Below are 19,466 nucleotides of genomic sequence, written 5' to 3'. Positions count from 1 at the left end.
AGCCACTGTTGACCAGCACCCTCAGCTCCTTTTCCACTGGGCAGATTTCCTGCCACTCTCTCCGCAGCCTGTAGAGCTGCCTGGGGTTGTTGTGACCCAAGGGCAGGACTTGTCACTTTGCCTTGTTGAACCTCACACCACTGGCCTCAGCCCATTGATCCAGCCTATCCAAATCCCTCTGCAGAGCCCTCCTACCCTCCAGCAGATCAACACTCCCACACAACTTAAGTGTTGCCTGCAAATTTTCTGATGATTTCCATAGGTCCCTTTCAACAAAAACTATTTTATGACTCTCTCATGTAAGCATATGCACATACATATTATGATAAATGCAAAAGCTTTGTCTTTTAGAATTTAAAAGGTCATACATATTATAATAATGGTCACACTGTAAGTAGGTAGATTTGCAGATATGGCAGAAGCAGAGATGATGAGAGCAAACAAGCAAAGTTGCAATTTACACAGATCTTTCCAACTCCCAAATAATATTTGAAAGAATTAATAAGATTAGGAAAAAGGAGACTCTAGAATTTGGAAGTGCACCATACAGAACTGAAGTCTGTCTGTCTGGGGTAAGACGAAATACTGTGTGTTTAAACACAACAAATTTGTGAACCTCTACCTGAGTAAAGCTCTGATTGTTAACATGGAGAAATCTTGCTCTCTTGGCTGCAAAACCACAAAATGAAGAAGTATTCATAAAGGTTATCCAATTACCTGCTTTCCTTTGTCCATTAATATAAAAGCTGCAGGACTACTTGTTATGCATAAAAGACTTGCACCCCATCATGCTTCAGTGTCCTGTATCCATAAAGCTGACCACTATGCTGCAGGTATTGTAAACTGCCAGATTGGCATGGTCACTCACGCTCTTAAAATAGCCTTCCTTCACCATACAGTGCTTCTCAAATTGAAAAATCCAGCAATTCTTCTGTAATAATTCTATTAGATATTTCTGTGAGTGCAGTAGTTTTTGCTTAACTGAAGGGGCTAGGAGAAGAAAGGGAGATTAAATAAAGCAATCTGAAGCTGAAATCCTATTATGAATCTATATAGGTATAGAGTTTTGTGTATGTCCAGTAAATTTCTGCTGCTATAGCTTAAAAGTGAACTTCAGCAGGACAGCACTCATCAGTATACAAACAGTGCAGGTGGATCTGTTTCAGAGAACACTTTACAGAGAGAATAAAGTACATTCTAAAATAATATTCAAGCAATATAAGACAATCCTCCAGCTACTACTGGCTAACTGTGCAATTTCTATTAATAGTTTTGAGTGGGAAATTTGGCAAATTTACTTTAGCATCCTAAGAGGATTTAAAGTAAATCTGAAATTATAAAAATGCTGTCAGCAGAGAAATACACACCAGAGGAGAATTCAGTGATCTGCTTAAAACCTAGTTTTAAATCCTTTTATTGTGCTTTTTTTACTCCTACTCTGACCAACAAGGATTTGAAATAGAACCATGAAAACAGCATATGGATAAATGTAGGAATTCTGAGCTTACATCAAGGTAGTAGCAATTCCTTTGATCTACCCTCAGGAGTTTGGGTTAAAAACAAAGTTTGTTTTTTATTCCATACCCCAGTTAAACTAAAGAAGAGTCAAAGTATTTGCACTTCATTTGTTCCTTTGTTCATCCGTCCCTTTTCTCACTTTTACTATTTATCTTGTTGCTGCCTTTTCTTTAGGAGAATGCAGCTAGGTATGCTGGTTTCTCTGTTACTTTCCATTAATGAAGATACAATGTTTTAGTCAGTTCAGCATTATCTTATAAATCTTAGTTTGATTTTTGTGACAGAGTGTAGATTGTCTCTAAGCAAAATGCCAGGAATACCTTCATCCACTGCCAAATGGAGGTCAGAGCTGTCTCTTTTCATTGAGGCCAAAAAAGCTGTGGCAGTTCAAAGGTGAAGCACATTTCTTGAAAAGAGCTGAGATACACATGGCTATAATTCTTTATCTAGACAATGTTAACAAGCCTAAGGATTGCTTACAGAGTTAAAGAGTCAGAACATTTGGGTTGGGTAAAGAAAATTTCAGATTACTTCTGTAGAGTTTTAAAAAATTAGTTTTTAACCCATTACCCTATGAGAAGAGTAAAAAAAAATACAGTAATAAAAAAAAATAACATTCCTAGTATTAAAGGAAAATTTATGATGTTGTCATTTATATATTTTGTAATTAACTTCTATTTTGCTTCCCATAATACAGAAAAAAAATTTGCACAAATTAGCAATTTGATTGAACCAGTATTACCTAAGAGAACAGTTCATGTCTAATCTAAAAATTATCTGTGTCTTATGTACTAATCCAAATTAAACATTAATTTTATTTGCTAAGAATGGGGAAAAGAAGAAGAGCAATAGATAAAAAATAGGATAGATGTCTTCTCCTCAGATGAAATCAGGTAATTTTAGTTTGGTTCAACTGTCTTCACCAGACAGTTAAATGAAACCACCTTATTTTGTCTGGAAAACATCAGAAAATACTCACATTTTTCATTTGTCTGCCAAAGAAAGATGGCAGCATTCTAAATCATCACAGCATTTCACACGCTCTGTGGTTAAAAGCTTTTCTGAAGACAATGTTGAGCTGCAAAAATCTACTTCTAAGTTTCAGACATCTGCTAAGACCAGATCCAGAATTTTGAGTCAGATCTATATCAGTGTAGGAGAGCTTAAGGTTTTGCTTTCCTTAGCAATAAGTGCATAAATCATAATTTACATGCTCAAATAAATGAGTCATCTGTATCTGGAAAAGATCAAGTAGTTGTATCTTTGTCTACTGTTTATTTGGGCAAGTGCAGGTAAATATGACCTGCCATCAACATATGCTTCTTAATCAAACTTTATTCAAACACTGTTTAATTGTTATCTCTGAAAATCTGCATTGTAAAGAGTCATCTATGTCAAAAAAATGTTACAGCATTAAAGAAAAAAGAAAAACATTCTTCCTGAAAAACACAGGAAAACAGATTGTCACAGCTTTGATGGTACAGCAGGCATATAAAAGCTTAATTCAGTCTGAATTTTTGGCTTAATTAGATAATTTTATATCTTAAAATGGTCTTTAAAATTAAAGTGGTCTTAAAATTTTCTCATTTTGAAATAAAAAAAGCACCTTAGATGGTCTGTTATTCATATATGCCCAGAGGTCTCAGTTAGAGTACTAGGTTAGGAAACAGAGGCCACATCTAAGTGCTATTAAATAGGAATTACTATTTGGAAACAAAACTCTGAAGAATACTGACTTCTGAGTGGCTGAAAGTTTACACAAAGATGAAATAATATGGAAATAAGGTAGTTTTCTGCTGGGAAAGAGTAAACAAGTTTCTTAGGGAAAGAAAACTGCCTGGAAACAGCTGTGTCAAGTTATTTTTACTTTAACCTTCAGGAAAGAGAGTTTGGCCTTGATTCTGTCTAACCCTAAGGAAAGTAAATATACAAAGTTTTATTTTGTGTTAACTTTGAGACAAGGAGCTTCAGAAAATGCTTTTTGGAGACTTTGAAAGGAAAAAATTCTTAAAGAAGGGATAGTTTGACACCAGAGATGAGGACAGAGCTATAAGAGTAGGTTTAAGTTCTGAATAGACTGTTAAATTTTCCTCTGAAGCTGCAAAATAAAATTTGGGGTTTATGTTGTTTTCTTCATTTGCTTCAGTTCTCTATGGTTGGCAGACCATCTGTTCTCAGTGTCTGTATCCTCTACACTATGGATTTGTATGCTAAGAACTTCTTTCTTCAAACAGTGTCTGCTGCAATTTCATGTTTACTATTTGTACTAAACTGATATTCTACCAACAAAAAGAATTAAAAACATAGCTGGTAATTCTACACATGCATAATTAAAAAATACCTTTTTTGATGAGTAAACCATTTTTCAATTTCTTCCTTCTGCTTTCACATCATACGTTGTATAACTATTTAATAGAAGACTATATTCACACAAAGCATCCAAAAAAATCCCATAGTACACTTTGGAAGAAGTGGAAGGATCTTGCATTAACATACATTTACTGTGTAAATTAAACTCAATATTTCAAAGCATATAAGAAAAACTGTATTTGCTTAAAAAAAGAAAATGCTCCTAGTCAGGTCTTATTAATTAGATGATGCCCTAGCCTTCTGCCCCCACAGGTTGCTTGGTTAAAAGAGTAGCTCAAAAAAAAAAGATGAGATTGGGGTGAAGGAAGTTTTAAGGGAAGCCAAAGGAAGGGCAAATCAGCTGCAGGTACACCTCAAGAAGAACTCAGAGCTATTTGTTTGTACCAGGCTAATAACATTACATGTGGAAAAGTACTTGAAAAAACACACATATGAAAATCCATTAAGCATCAGTGTTAGCACACTGCTCAACTGATTCTCTACTTTAACCTTCCCTCATAATTAACCAGCAGAACCATTATCTGTCTTACTTTTTAAGAACTGTGTGAACTTGTCCTTCTAACTCTGAATCTCCCCCTTTCTTCTTCTTCCTCCATTTTTTACTGCTGAGCATGATGCCATGTGGTATGGAATATCTCTTTGGTCATCTAGAGCCAGCTTTCCAAACTGCCTCCCTTCCCAGCTAGTTCTCCTCCCTCAGCCTATTTGCTGGTGGAAGCAGAAAAGGCCTTGGCTCTGTCTCGGCAGTGTTCAGCAATAATGAAACTACTGCTAGATTTTCAGCAGAAATCCAAAACACGGTCCCCTGCTAGCTACTATGAAGAAAGTTCACTCTACCACTGACAAAACCAGCACAGTTTTTTTTTAATGTTCAGAGGGGATTTGTGAGGAATTCTCAAAGTTTGACGATGACTTTTGAACATGTCTGCATTTGAAATCAACTGAGATTGAGACAATCATGAATGCCTATAAGGAGTAGCCACCTTTGCTGGTAGTGTAGCTTGGCTGCAGCAGACAAGTGCAGATACCCACTCACTCCGTCCTGCTGGGACAGGGAGCAGAACTGCAAGCAGGTAAAAGTTGTGGGTTGTGATAAAAACAGTTTAAAAATAATAAGGTAAAAATATAACAACAACAATAATTATAGTAACAGTAATAGCTGTAATAAAAACAGACATACCAAAAAAAGACAGAAAAATAAAACTCAAGAAAAAAACTCAAACTCACCACTGACTCAAATGCCCAGTCTGTCCCCCAGCAGCAATTGGTCCCCCTCAGCCAACTGCCCTCAGTTTATATATAGGGCACGATATTCTATAGTATGGAATATCCCCTTGGACAGTTCAGGTCAGCTGTCCTGGCTGTGCTCCCTCCTGACATCTTTCGCAAGTCCTCTCTCTCAGAGCATAGGAAATTGAAAACTACCTTGATTTAGCATAAACCCTGCTTAGCAGTAGTGTCAACAAATGGAAAGTCACTGTTCCAGCAGTTGTGGCCTGCTGTCTCAGTGAACCAGGCAGCCCAATGTGTATCAGTATTATTAAAGATTAAGTGGAAAAAAAGGATTAAGTATGTCCACATTTTCTGAATTCCTATTTGGCAAGTGACCATCTCCATCAAGTATAGTTCCAATGTTTTCCTTGGCCCTCCTTTTGCTACTAACATACTTGAAAAATTCCTTCTTGTTATTTGACACAACACTAGCCACTGTCAGCTCTAGCTGAGCTTTGGTCTTTTGTATTTTTACCCTGCATATGTGAATAAGGATTCTATGGTCTGCCTGTGATGTCTGATCTTGCTTCTAGAGATCATACAATCTCTTTTTCCTTACAAGTTCCAAGAGGAGTTCCCTGTTGAGCCAACCTAGTCTTTGGCCCCCTCTTGCTTGACCTGTGACACAAGGGTATGTCCATCTCATTGCGTCACAAGTTTAAAATCTGCCCCTGTGCTTTTAAATGGTGTTTCTTCAAAACTGAGCAGTACTCATCTATCCTTAAACCCTCAAAAGCAGATTTCCAGGAGACACTGCTAAGCTTAAAGTTACCTCTCTTGAAACTCCATGTAACAACTCTGCTCACCCTTTTATATTTAACCAAAAATTTTAAACTTATCTATTTCCTGATCACTGTAGACAATACATCACATATCTCTTCTGAGTTCTTTACTATTTATAAGTAACAATGTTGGAAAGCACCTTTCATAGTTGACTCACTTAGTACTTGTGACAGGAAATTACCTTCAAACATTTGAGAATTTCCCAGAGCTGCTTCTCACAACAGTATGGCACTTCCAGTTGATATCTGGGAAGTTGAAATCTCCCATGAGGACAAGGGCTACCAATCCAGAGATTTTTTTCCTAATTGTCTACAGAGTAATTCCACTGTATTACCCTGGTCTGGTGATTGGCAGTGGACACCCACAGAGATATAACCTTGTTTTCCTTCTCTCTAATCTTCACCAAGAGCTTTTTCCATAATTGTAAAGGCTTTAGAGTCAAGCCTCTCCTTTACATATAGTGCAATATTTGCATGTTGCCTGCACAGCCTATCCCACCTGACCTACCTGTAGCCGTCCAGCATTCCAGTCATGGGATTCATTCCACCAAGTCTCACTGATATTAAGGAAAAGATCAATGCTTCCCATTCATCCTGCTTGTTTCTCATACTTCATGGATTTATGTACACACATTTCAGATGTGTTCCTAAAACTTCAGTGCTCCCTGGAGCAGCCTGAATGTTCCCATTATTATTGCCACTGTCAAGAAGTGTCATGCTATCCCCTACCTTCCCAGTTCCTGGTATCATACCCTTCTCCCACTGATCCTAGTTTAAAGCCCACACAAGAAATCTTGCCAGCTTGCAAACAAAGAACTGTTTCCCCTGGTTTGGATATGCTGTCAGGTCCCAGCATAACTTGCTTGTCTCAAAGACTCTTCCTTTATTATAAAAAACCAAAATTTTCTGCATGGGAAGGCAAATCCCACACTTTAAATTCACTATAATTTATATATAAATTATAATCTCTGAGAGACATTAGGAACCTCCAAAAATCATATAGTCCTGTGTTGTTTTTCAGTACATTACCTTTGGTCCTGGTGCCTTTAGATGTTCTGCCCTTTTTACACCATCTCAAAATCTCACTGCTGGAGACCTGGCTCCTTAGCTCCATAGACACTTGTAGTAATTACACAATATCTATTGATAGTTTTCATTTTCAGTCTTACTTGTGTTCAAATAAATCAGAACACATACATGAATCTCAAGGATATATAACCATGTAAACATAGGTCCATAGGTTTCAAAGGGCTAAAATACTCTTTTATAAATGACGTATTTAGGCAGTGAGCTGGCAACACCTGCCCTCTTTGCCCCTTTCTTCTTCTCTGCTGATAAGAGTTTGTCTATTCTCACATACCTTGTTAACATAGTATCTGTAAGAAAAACTAACATTTAACTTCTAGATAAAATGTTTGTTTTTATAAAATTAAAGATATTAACAACAACTATTCAGCTTATTATTCCTCCACCTGCTGAAACTAGTTTGGTTTTACTATTATTTAAACAATAATTACACATTATAAATTTTATGTTTTCATAAGAGAGGTTCAGATGATTTACTTGGCATACTTAAAGGTATGGGAAATACAAATTAGTATTTACTATATGGTTGTTGTTAGCATCAAAACTTTTAAGCTGTCAAGCCAAATTAGTATAAAGCTATTCTACTGTTCCATTATGTTGTGGGCTTAGTTGCCATTTTGCACAGGCTACCATAATGTAAACCTGAAGTAGCCCTGCAGACTGAGAATGTACCTCTTCCAAACAAACACAACATCCTTAGATTCCAAGTCAGGTTATTTACATGGATTAAGAAGTCATCTGTTAATACTCAGTAAAAAAATTTAATTCTTTGAATGAAATAATTGCAAAGAAATTATGCAATCTAGTCAACCCATATATATTATCAAATATATGGAGTAGTATAAAAAAAGAAATCGGCTCAATGCTTTTTAAGTGTTCCCTGAAGTAAAGAAATGTACTCATTAACACCAATTCCAAGGTAAAATACATGAGAGGGTAGGCACTAGAGAATTTCTTGTTGTAATTATTGCAATTAAGGGGAAAGTACTGAATTCTAATGCCAAAAGTATAAAAGGGTTAAGAAAATGCAAAGCCAACTTCAGTAAGACCCTTATTCTACAAATCATATACTTAGCTCCTGGTACATACATTTTCCAGTTTATTTGCAGGTTTTATAGATTTCCATAATCTCTTGATTCCAGGCAATTAGATCTATTCTTAAGACTGTACATTCTTAAAACCATATTCCTACAGAGAGCTGTTTGACTCCCAATCTATTCTGAATTTACAGTAATACATCTGTCCTCAGAGCTGTGACAACCATTTTCTAGCATTGTTCAATGATGGGGAAAAATTTTAGGCAAGATACTATGCTGGAAGAACCAGATAAACCCCTAAAATCAAGGCAGAAAGAATATAACATGCATCACATCACACAGCAGTACATTTACACTGCTGTATGCTTTACACATCTCAAATTGTATTATAATGCAACACCATTAAAATCAAAGGCAAGTATAGGAGGAAAGGCTAGAATTAAGATCACTGTGGTACACATGGGAAACACAAAAGGGACTTCAAATACTATTCAAAACCATCCTAATGAACAAAAATGGTTAGGTGTCAGAGTCTCCTGTTCCCAGGCAATATTACTGGAGTGTAGTGAAGGAAAAAGTTGCAAGAAAACCTATGTCAAAAGAAATAAAGCAGTGTGTTAAAGACAACTTGAGAGAAGAATTGCCTTCTGGCAAGGATATATATAGCTGCAAATAGATTTTGATGTGCAATAAAAGTTAAAGGTGGATAGACAAAGGTTACAAATAAATGAAGATGCACTGGTTGTTTTAAAGTTTGGTACATAATAAAATCCAATCATGAGCACACTAGGAAATGAATGAAATCACTGAAAGAATGTTTTTGCAGTTCAGCATTAGTGAATTTTATATGTAACAGGTAAAACATTTAATTGTATGGAGGTTTTTTCCATAAACTATTCAAGTAATATTGGAATGTTATGGGTATTTTTACCACCCCTTATTTGAAAGTTGAAAACACAGCATAGGAAATTAAGATGTAGAAACGATTGTGCCCTTTATTATGCTCCTACATTTGAGAAGAAAGCACAGGATTTGTTGCCAAAGTAAATATAAGTAGATTGGAATCCAATGGAATGAACACACAGAGTGTTTCATCTGCAACACATAGAATGATTATCAGAAGTAAAAATATTTGCAAAGTAGGTAACTAATACAGTTTTTCCAAGAGTGACTGATTTTTGAGAGGCTATTGAATCAGTTGGAAAGTGTTTAAAACTCAATGGCTTTAAAAAAACCCAATAAAACAGATTAAGAAAAAATCTGAATACTTCTTAAGTTAGCTATTTGTAGATATAGTAATCTTATTTTAACCACAAATACTGAAAATCTTCACCATTCTGAATTACTCTCCATGTTAGTATTAGTACTTGTATTCATGCTCTGCCCCAGAAAAAATAATTGTCTTAATGGATGACAAAGACATGAACAGGCATTCAATGATTATTTTCATTAGAGCAGAGGACTGGCAAGTAAATTCCATTCTTAAGCTAGTTAACTTTCATTATAGATTTGCCAGGTTGAATTTTATCCTGAGTAGATGATCTTCTTTGTTTTTTAAAGCAATTTTTATTCAGTACATTTGCTGAAAGGATTTTGTGTGTCTTGTTTTTGAAGTACTTTAAGATACAAAAGGTGTTTGTTTTCATTGCAAAATGTGTTGCAGATCTTCAGTTAGAGAAAAAGCAGAACACTGCACATTGGTGCAAGGAGAATACATGCTCTGTTGTGAGTTTATCCATGGCCACATACTTTGAGGTGCTGCAGCATCAACTCATGCAAAGCTATGGATGCTTCAAGGTGCACCTGCATTATGAAGTCAGACACTGATGCTTTGAGGGGTAACTTCTCCAGTGGATACTTATGCTTCGGCCAAAATCCTTTCAGAGGTACACCTGCTGCAGCACAGACATAACCATACCACGTCAAGTGCAACTGCTCTGCTGTTGACTTATTCACGGCCACAAAAGTTTTCAGTATCCTGCTCCCACATGAACTGTGGGCTGTCCTGGTATAGTGTCAGTAGGCAACTAAGAATCACACAGCCATTTGTTTACTCACACACAGTGGGACTCAGGAGAGAACCAGAAGATTAATAGTGATAAAATTTATGGGTTTAGATACAGAGAGTTTAATAGGTAAAGCAAAATCCATGCACATCAGCAAATTAACCAAGGAATTAATTCACTTCTTCCCATGAGCAGGCAAGTGTTCAGCTGTCTCCAGGAAGACAGGGCTCCACCACATATAACAGTGATTTGGGAAAATAAACATCATCACTCTGAATATCTTCCCCCATACACACACCCCACACTTCCCCCTGCTTCTTCTTTCCCCAGCTTTTTACACTGAGCATGACATCATATGGTATGGAATATGTCTTTGGTCAGCTGGGGTCAGATGTCCCCAGTGTGTCCTCTCCCAGTTCTCATGCACCCACAGCAAACTTTCTGGTAGGGTGGTGTGAGTAACAGAAAAGATTTTGACTCTGTGTGAAGTACATCTCAGCAACAGTGAAAACATCGCTGCATATCAATGTTGTTTCCAGCACAAATCCAAAGCACAGTCTCCTGCTAACTAGTGACTCAGGAAAATTACCTCTACCCCAGCCAAAACCAGCACAGATACACTTTCAATTTAGCTTTTCAATGCATTTAAAAGAATGTTTCAACTGTTGTGTGGTTGCCTATCTGCATATTACAATGTCTAATTCTATGCAAACCAGTGCTGAAGAAGCAGTAAGGTTGGCAGACTGATAAGAGCCCTCGAATGTACAGGATGAACCTTTTTCTTCTTGATGAAACTCACATCAAAAGAAATTTACATTCTTTATCTTGTCTGGTGCTTGATAAGATTATGAAGCTCACATTTTAGCTATCCAGAAAGTGACAAATGGATGTTACTTGTGACTGAGGTGTACTTTTTCCTGAGATTGCAACATTATTCAACAGAAGACTCAAATAAAGGCTTTGCTAAAACAGAGAAGAATTTTTTTCAGCATTTCCTTTTAGCTTATGAAATAGAAATCAAAAGGAAGACTGTGCTAGAGGGTACAAAAAGGTAAGCGGCAGTGCCACACACAGTCAAACTGCCAGATCTTAAGACCTCCTAAAAAAGATGGGGCATATCCCTTCCCTGGTACATTGCTGTGCAAATGGGACCAAGGGCCTCGAGAAGGCAACATTATTGATTGCTATATCAAATAAATTAGGAGTCTTTATTCTAACTGCTAAATGTAAGGAGAGGAAGCACTGTATTTCCTAATAATTGAGCCACCTGCCTTCCTATTTTACTATTGTGACCTGGTTGTTTTACAATGTTTTGTGTGGTGAATATCAGGGGAAATTTTGTCACTGACTTTGGGGCACGTCTTCATCCCCCACAGGTCTTTACACAGACGTTTCTCCTGACAGTAACCTGAAGATTTCCAATGAGTTTTCCTGCTTTAAACTCAGACTATCCAAAAATCTCTGACAGAAACTTCAGCTTACCTGACAACCACTGAACTATACTTTGTTACCTGCCTGCAGTGATTTCTGTCATATACTCAGATTTGCAGTTCAGTGGTTCTTTTTGATCTTTTTCCTTGTCTTGAAATTTACATGTTCAGAATCCATTCTCATTTGTGTTTTAGGTTCCTATGGAAATAATGCAAAACATTTTTCCTTGGTTTGTAAAGATTTCTTTGAGCCACAATTAGAACTTGTGTTGTCAGTGTGTCTGTTTCCATTTCTACTGTGTACATCCTCAGATTTAATTGGCCTTCGTTACTGTCCTGGGCTGCCTGTATGATACGGTACTCCCCATCGTCTGCCCTATGCCAGAATCCTGTGCCTTCCTGTGTCTTTAAGCTGTTTCTCAGGAGAGGGGGGAGAGAAGCCAGGTGAATTTTTCAGAGCAGTTTGTGCTCAAGGACACACAGTCCCCTGTGTTCCTGCTGCTACAGAGCCCAGGAAAGCACCTTCCTGCTTTCTTTCCCAGCTCTCGGCTCGTTTTCTCAGGAGAGAGACAGAGAGATAAAACTCTTTGCTTTTTAGCTAGCCTGCTAGCTGAGGCAAGAACTTTTCTTGGGACTGTTCTGCTCCAGTCCGGAACAACATCACCAGGAGGCCCCACACCGTGGCCCGGAGGGTCCCACGCTGAACCTCCAGAGAGGGCAAAGCCACACTCACAGAAAGGACTCTGAAATCTACCAAGGTTTCTTCTCCACAGCGAGAGGTTTTATTATTTAACATTATTCATTGTGTGTGTGTGTGTGCCTGCATGCACTTTGCTTGTCAAATAAATAATTTTTTTTCACTTTCCTCTGAGGAATTTCTTTCTGAACCTGGTGGGGGAGTGGCTGCTGAAATCTGCCTTCTAACAGAGGGACATTCATTTCAGACTTTTTCCTCCAAATTTGTCTCAAACCAAGACAATTATTATCAAGAATCCCTAGTATGATTAGAAGGTTATTCAGATTTCCTACCCTGTTATATTCAGAAGAACAATTAAGACTTCCTTTTCTTTTATATTACCTTCTCTTCATTTGTGAATTTCCTGTTCTTCCTATTGAAAAGCTTCTTACCTCCATGTAGTTTGGTTGACATTTTAGGTTTTTTCACCTTTTCTTTCTTCATCACCCTTCCTGTATAAATTACACCTAACTAATTGGTGCTGTGTGGGAGATGGATTTCTTGAGCAGCCACTTTATTCTTGCTCCACTGCTCAGTCTTTCAGAAAAACTCACTGTTTCTCCCTCCTGTTTTTCATATTCTCAATCTTTGTCTGCTCATGGTCCTTAGAGATTTGCTCAAATAATTTTTTTTTGCTTTCTTCCACTTTCTTCATTTTTTCTTCTCCTGCAGAAGCATCCAGTTGGGATTGGTACTGTAGTATCAGCTTCTAAGTCAAGTTGCCAGAGGCATACAGAAGCATGTATATTACAAAAATAAAACTGTTTTCTAAAAAATTTCTCAAATTTGACAAATAGAAATCAGTACCACTTCCATATGTAGCTGTTGCCTTAAAATTCACTCCTAGTTAATTTTCCCCTATTTGAGGAAAGGGAGTCTTAAGTGTTAAACACTGAAAAAAGCAAAAAACCAAGACTTGTAAAAGTTTCTACACTAGTATGCAAGATATTTCCCATAACTGACTGATGTGTGCTAATCCAGTAATAATCCTTTACACATACATAGTGTCTTTTCTCTGAGGAGTTCACAGTATTTTTAAAGCTTCAGCAAAATCAAAAAACAACACTGGAATAAGTTAATACCATTTTGTTCCACATTAGAAATGACTTTCACTTCCAAACCCGTGACGAAACAATTCTGAGAAGAACCTTTTCCCCTAATACCTTTAGAAGACAGTAAACTCAATTTCTGGGGGGTTCATTGAACTTATTTTCACTCCCCTTTCCCCTAGAGGTGTCCTGAGGCAAATACTTCTCTTGACACCTGTGTCACTATCCTATTCAAACAATCCTTAGATGGATATTTAGATGAATGTTCCTATTCTCTAGAAGTCACAGTGGTTCTCTGCACCAAGTAACTTCGTGTCTGAGTAGAGGAAAAAAGAAATTAAGCCCTTTATTGGAAAAAAAAAGGCTCAAAATTTTTATTTATATACCTAGAGTTCCAATATTTTGCAGTGCTGTTTATCAGTTTAACATTATCCATTTAAATATCAGATTCTTTAAAAAAAGCACAAGTTTACTCAACTTTTTGAAGCACAGATAAATATCTTTATAGTAAACCCAACTAGCTTGTCATACCGCAGTTGTCTGATTGATTAAAAGACATCAATAATATACAAATTTAACTGCTGGTTTTATGAAATAAAGTTACTGAGCAGTAACTGGGGTAAAGATAACTCCAGCAGTGGGACATCATGACCACGGACTCATTGGCCACGTATTCAAAATGGACCACTGACTCAAATAGAGAGAAGAATTGTGCATGTAGATTAATTAGGATGAGAAGCTAGAGATATAACTAGCAATTATGGGGTTGAGTACAAATTAATGAAAAGGTTATGCAATTTGTAACCAGTGAACGATGATGCCTTTCTGTGTTAAAATTTATAAATAGTGTAAAGTTTTGATGACTGGGGAGCCAGGCTTTTGTGGGTTACCACCCAGCTCCCTGCTTTGCACAAACTAGAATAAAAATTAGAAATACCTTGCCTCGGTGTGTGGATTGGTGCTGTCCACTGGGTAACTGTTCAGTGTTGGGGTCCCTCCCCCTGCTGTGGGGTCCTGGGAGAGGGGCCCTGAGGGCACACACGGGGTTTCCCTGCCCCTGCTCAGCCTCGTTCCCATTGGTTGGTTTGTGTTCCCTGCGCGGGCAGAAGGACCCTCGGGTCCCGTGACTGTAACAGTTCCTCAGCAGAGCCCGGCCATGTGGCTGGAGAAATAAACATCTCTCTAAAACAGCTATCAAGAATCTGTCCATGTATATTTCTTTTCCACAGGCCTCGTTGTCTGATACATTGTTGGGTGGAGTCGCGGGAGACAAGCCTCACGGCATTGTGGTCAGCAAGTCTCGTTTATTGTAATAATCTACACATACTTATAGTACTACTAATTAGCTCATACATATTGCAAAAGCTGAGCTCCTTATTGGTGGGAGCTATTCTATGAGATCTGCAAACAGGGGTCTTATTTTCTCTTCCATATGGTTTCTTTCAGCTTACTTATCTGGACTCACATCCTGTTGTTTATACAACTCCTTGCTCAAGGATTTAGTATCCTTGCCAAGTCTGCATCTTTATCAATCCTACAGTGTCATCATGACCTTTGCTTTTTAGCCATTCTTCAGAAAGACTCTCAACAATACATATGTTGCAGTACCCCCCCGTAACAGTTAAGGACAACAATTTTTTGCAATCTGCATAGGACAACCTTAGTGCCTTGCCTGGATAAATGGGTCACTCTAAGCAAAAAGTCCTGACCAGATGAATTCCAGTGAGCTCTGACACTTTGACTGGGGACTTTGGACAAACAATCCCAAAGCCAGGATGACCCATGACTCATTGGCACAACACTTTATACGGCTGTTTTCTTGGAGTTTTGCAAGCTCCCTAGGTGTATAGGGGATGGATTTTCAATGTATTTTCTTTGCTCTATCATGCATAACTGCAGTGGTCTCTGTTGTAATTATAGGTCTGGGTAGGTTCTTTCCCTCCTGTTCCAATTCTTCCTCTGTGTTCTCAGAGTTATTCCAAATGTCTCTGTCCCAGTCTTCAGGTAAGAATATCAATGTTATAGCTTGAAAATTTGAAGGCTCTGAATGTGCTATCTCAACTCCTAATTTTTCTTTTAACTTCCTTATTCTTTCAATTGACTTTTCCTTGCTATGACCCCTTTTTTCTTAATTTCTGCATCAGTCTTTTCCTTTGGTAAGTGTCTGGCACTTTTATAAGCAGCAGTTAGATGTGCTTCACGTGCTTTACATATCACACTCTTTCCTTTTCCATCTTTCACTGTGGTTGATTAGATTTATTGCTAATACAGTATCTAAATATTGTCAATGCAGTATATAATATAAGCAGGTCTAAAGGGTTATAATATAAGCATGTTCAGCTAGAAACATAGAGGTTTACAGATTTTGGCCTTATAGAATGCCCAATTACAAACAAAAGAAGCACTTACATAGCTGATTTTTGATTTTCTTTCCATATCTGACTATTTCTTAATGCTTTAACTCACCCATTCGAAAGTGAGTGCTCCCTGTCTTTGGGCAGGACACACGCTGCAAATGTTCCTGCCAAGGAGAGGATCCACCCAGAAGTGGCCTGCAACCTCAGAGACCAGTTTGCCCAGCTGGCCTAGCTGTCCCAGTGCCCAGCAGATTTTTATACTCTTTTGCAGGACAATGTGTACCAAAGTCAATCGCAAACATCACAGCTCCTGCATCTCCAGAATTTATCAATTATGCAGCATTCAGACAGTTTTTGCAATTCTCACCTGGCTTTCTTGTCTTATAACAATTCATATTGCCCACCAGAGAAAATGGAGAGTGGGGTTGTGTGAGGGAGGAGGCCTCACTCAAAGACCCAAATATCTTTCATCACAGTCACAATGTCTTTTGTCTTCCCAAGTCACTGGTGTATGTGGTGGAACCCTACTTTCGTGGAGATGCTTGAACGCCTGCCTGCCCATGGGGCCTACTGAATGAATTCTTTGCTTTGCATTGCTTTGCTCTCCTTTGCTTTGCTTACACGCTCATCTTTACCTTCCCTATTACATAGTCTTTATCTCAATCCACAAGTTCTGTCCATTTTTCTCTTCCAATTCTCCGTCCCTCATGGAGGGAGTGAATGAGCTGCTCTGTGGTTTTAGTTGCCAGCTGGGTTTAAAACGTAAGGTCTTCAAATACCCAGTCTGTTCTACCTGTGTCTCATCCCTCATTGCTCATAATTTTACTGCCTAAAGGACAAAGATAAATATGGCCCAAAATTAGATATATTGATACAGTCGGATGCATAAGGTATCCATTTCCCAGTTCCATCTTCTTCCCTCGAGGAAGTTGGAAAATTTTATGTAAGAAGTAATTAACTCTTTATTTTCAAGATTAGGACTAGCTATGAATTAAATGTCCATCTTTTTTTTGAAGGTATCTAAGGACGGTTTTTATTCTTAAGACTCTCTGTTTCATAAGACAGACAGTTTAGCATTTTTAATGTACTAACCCGAGCAACTGCATTATGAGAAATAAAGATCACTTTGGTACATGTCCCCTAAACTTTATACATTATCTGTTTCAAAGTAAAAAACTAATTTTTATGCAGACTACCTCATTAAATGGTTTTCAGACACTTACTGCTGTATGTACTGACTCACTGTCAATGACCTGTTCATCCTTTATGCCCTCGTGATAAAGGCAAACATAAACTTTCAAAGCATGCATCAATACTTTGAATGAATGACTGACAGTGTAATTAGCAGGATCTGGGTGAGGAGGTTAGACTTTTTTACCACACTAGGAGACAGGCTTTCAAACACAAATTCTCAGAAGTGGGGTATCAGTTTAATGCCTGCTCATTTGCAGTAAATTACCAAAATTTGTCGAGAAATTAGGTCCCACTAAAAATATATATAAATTTTTCATTTAACCTTACAGTTCTCCACCAACTTTTCTACTTTATTCTGACAAAATATCTACTTCTACCCTAGCAATTAAAGTGTAATTGCAGAAGATTTGACATTTAGAAAGAAACTGAATTCCCATTATTTTCCCATGCTCTGATTACTCCACACAGCCTTGTTTCCTTTACCTTGAGACTCCTTTTCTTTTGACAGTCTGAGTTTAGCCTTTTACCCAACATTTCAGAAGCACGAGATTAGGCCAGAACTTACAGGAAATTTTAAGTATAGGCAAATTGTGGCATAAGACAAGTAACATAATACATTTGAACTATAACAGAATTCTTTTGTCATTTGTGACATTTCAATATAGAGGTGGTCTTTCAGGCAGTTCCTTTTCACTTCATAGATCTGCTGCTCTTTTCCTTCACACACATATGCAGTAGTGGAAATTAGAGAGACTATATGTAAGGTTAACATTCTTGTCTGTTAGATGTTTGCAATGTAGTCACAGTTTTGTCCTTCTGTAGAAGAAAATGTTTCTGATTCTGTGTGACATTTCCTTAGAAAAAGCAATGACAAGAACAAGCAACAGAAAGACAAGCAGCATCTCTCCACATGTGACTTTTTGTATGACTGTTCATAACCCAGAGAACTTACAATTATTTTTCAGTTCTTAGAGTAGCCTACATTATTTTATAAGACTTCATAAAGAATCATAGAGTAGTTTAGGTTGGAAAATAGCTTTAAGATCATCAAGACCGACCATTAAATTAACCAAGTCCACCACTAAACCACATTCCAAGGGTCACATGTATACATCTTTTAAATACCTCCAGAGATGGTGACTGTACCACTGCCCTGGGCAACCTGTTTCAATTCTTGACAACCCTTTCTGTGATTTTTTACTCAATATCCAATCTAAACCTCCCCTGGTGCAACTTGAGGCCTTTTTGTCTCATCCTATTTCTTATTACTTCGAAGAAGAGTCTGAAGCCCACCTTGCTACAACCTCCTTTTAGGTAGTTGTAGAGAGTGACAAGGTTTTCCCTCTGTTTTCTTTTCTCCAGGTAAATATACATTCCCTTTTAATCAAAAAAATCACCAATCAAATGGTTTGCCAATCAAATGGTAACATTTAAGAAGTTTATCATACCTGTACACTTAATTCAGTTTCCTAGGTCTGCGTTTTACTTTATAGGCAGTGGTTAACTTTTAAAACCCGGTACATATCTTGAACTTTCACTTCATTTCACTTTAGACCCACTGAATGTTTAAGACTTCTAGGAGTATGTCTTTTAAGCTGGTTTCTAAATGCATGATTTAGGCTTTTTTACTTAAAAACAACCCACAGACAAAAAGATATAAAAGAAAGATAAATCTTTTCTGTATATCATTGGTTCAGTATCCTTCTGGTACTATTAACCAGAGCAGCAGTATGAGACTTCCCCCTCAAATGACTATAAGTGCCTTCTAGGAAGAAGACTGGATTGCAGGAGGTTGATCTGGAGAGGAAAGGACTAGAAATTGAAGGTGAGAAAGAAGAAATTAAGAAAATATACTTAATGTTTTTCATACCAAAGTGAAAAGAGGTCATAATATTTTTCTGTGATGCTACAAATCTGAGGCCTTATGTCATATGACTAAAAGTAATATTACTCTGCATCACAAAAGCAATAATGCAGTGAGCAAGTAAACATTTTACTGTAGCAGCAGTGTGAAAACTCCTGCGTTCTTGCAGTTTCTGTTTGAGTTCTGCTGTGCTGGATACCAGGTAGCTAGAATGGATTTTGCTATCATACCTTGAAAAGCATGTAGGGATCTACAGTGGGGTATTGAAAAGAAAAAAACAACATTTCTTTTAGTACAGAGTAACAGCTTTCACTTTCTGCTTTAGCAATAACTTTCTTTGTCTAAAATCTCATCTATTAAATATTTTTCTTCTACAAATCCTAACACTGCTTTCTATGCGCATCCCTTATTAATCATTCTCCAAAAATTTCTTTTTAATGATCCATTTCAAAAGCTGATTGAGTTTGCAATGACATGAAACGACATGCTGTTTTGGGATTTTTTTTTGTAGTGGTCTAGCTCTTTGTTAAGTGTTCACGATTAAAAGAGAAAAAAAGCAGCACCTTAATGATAGAGCTTGTGCTGACAGCTGTTGTGTAAGTGGTTTGTAGATTTAGTTTAATAAAACAAATGTTAAAGCTTACTTTTAATAATTACTTAAGGATTTCTGGAATTTTAATTATGCCAGTTAATTGAGCAAGTTAGCTAAATTGATGAATAATGATCTATGCAAACATCATTTTACAGATGCAGCGAAGGAAGTTT

The sequence above is a fragment of the Corvus cornix genome, chromosome Z (genome assembly GCF_000738735.6).
Source record: "Corvus cornix cornix isolate S_Up_H32 chromosome Z, ASM73873v5, whole genome shotgun sequence".
NCBI classification, from domain to species: Eukaryota; Metazoa; Chordata; class Aves; order Passeriformes; family Corvidae; genus Corvus; species Corvus cornix.
This window is presented reverse-complemented; position numbering follows the sequence as displayed.